The sequence below is a fragment of the Pseudophryne corroboree genome, chromosome 7 (genome assembly GCF_028390025.1).
Source record: "Pseudophryne corroboree isolate aPseCor3 chromosome 7, aPseCor3.hap2, whole genome shotgun sequence".
NCBI lineage: Eukaryota > Metazoa > Chordata > Amphibia > Anura > Myobatrachidae > Pseudophryne > Pseudophryne corroboree.
The window spans coordinates 16,985,283-16,986,511 of record NC_086450.1 but is presented as its reverse complement, the minus strand read 5'-3'; the positions used below and the strand labels follow the sequence as shown (position 1 = coordinate 16,986,511).

Below are 1,229 nucleotides of genomic sequence, written 5' to 3'. Positions count from 1 at the left end.
ATTTAAACGCAATCATACTCAGACCTTTTACATGATCTGTATCTTTTAGAGATTTACTCTGTATTCAGTGTGATTTCTGTTTTGAGTCTAGCTGGTTCACCTTTCCCAGCTGCAGCATTTTTGTGATTACATCTCTAATAACGGATACATCTGTGTTTAATCTCACGGAGCCCTGACAGGCCTGATCATAGCTAACATTGAATGTGTGTTCTCTCTTTTTTTGGTTGTTCAGTCATCCACATGGCCATTATATTAATTTTGACCTTTCTCCCATGTATATAGGCATTCTGGAAAGCTGACAAAGATGAAATTGTTTAAATATCTTCATGTTACGGATGAGTCTAAACAAACCTGTGAGGTCTCTATTTTTCACCACTTTTCTTTCCGTGGACTCTCATCCATGATCCAGGGGCACAATAGCACAGCTGTGGGATTTGGTGTATCCTGCCTAACATAGAAAGCAGATCCACACTTTACTCTTGTGACCAAGCAGTCACATTCTCTTATTTTAGGTGCACTCTCATTGGAGTCTGACCCACCTTCTCTACTATCAGACCACACTGCTAATGCCCGATCTCGTCCGATCTTGGAAGCGAAACAGTGTTGGGCTGGGTCAGTACCTGAGAAGGAGACTCACAGGGAATACCCAGTGTTGTAGAGTATCAATCATTTCATATGATGTGCGGTATGTGACATCAACAGCAGCATCACCACTTGTTTCTAATTTTCATTAACTTTCTCCTGAGATTGTGTATAGTTCAATCTGAAGGACCAACATTAGTCCTCAGAGTACATACATAGATATAGGTCCTTGTAATATACTTGTGCAGTCTCCTGACAAACAGTATGAACCTTGTACTGTCTTGTTAATAAGTTTGACCCTGACAGACTTACTACTCAATTGACCATATGGTGGTTTCATTAATACAGATTGTCTGTACTGGTGGGGTTGAAATGGATGTACGACTTTGAAGTGTCTACATCCTTTCTTATCTCATTCCCTGAGGCAGGACCAGAACATTTTATTATATTTTTCTCAATTCAACCCAATGTGCACAGAACTTACTTTGGATCATATTTTCTACTAGGTGCTTCATCGCGCCCTACGGGCGCTCTTCACACCGTCGCAAGGGGCTACGCCCCCTTAACCCTTGCATGCCTTTCTGGGGTTTAATATTTGTATTATATGGAGTATTACCTGCATTCCTTTGTTAGTGGTTAAATATTGC

General features: G+C 40.8%; 1 pseudogene; it reads left to right on the top strand.

Annotated features, from left to right (window-relative positions):
- The first annotated feature begins 542 nt into the window (after nt 1–542).
- Nucleotides 543–661, top strand: LOC134945941 (5S ribosomal RNA; annotated as a pseudogene).
- Nucleotides 662–1,229: the final 568 nt, after the last annotated feature.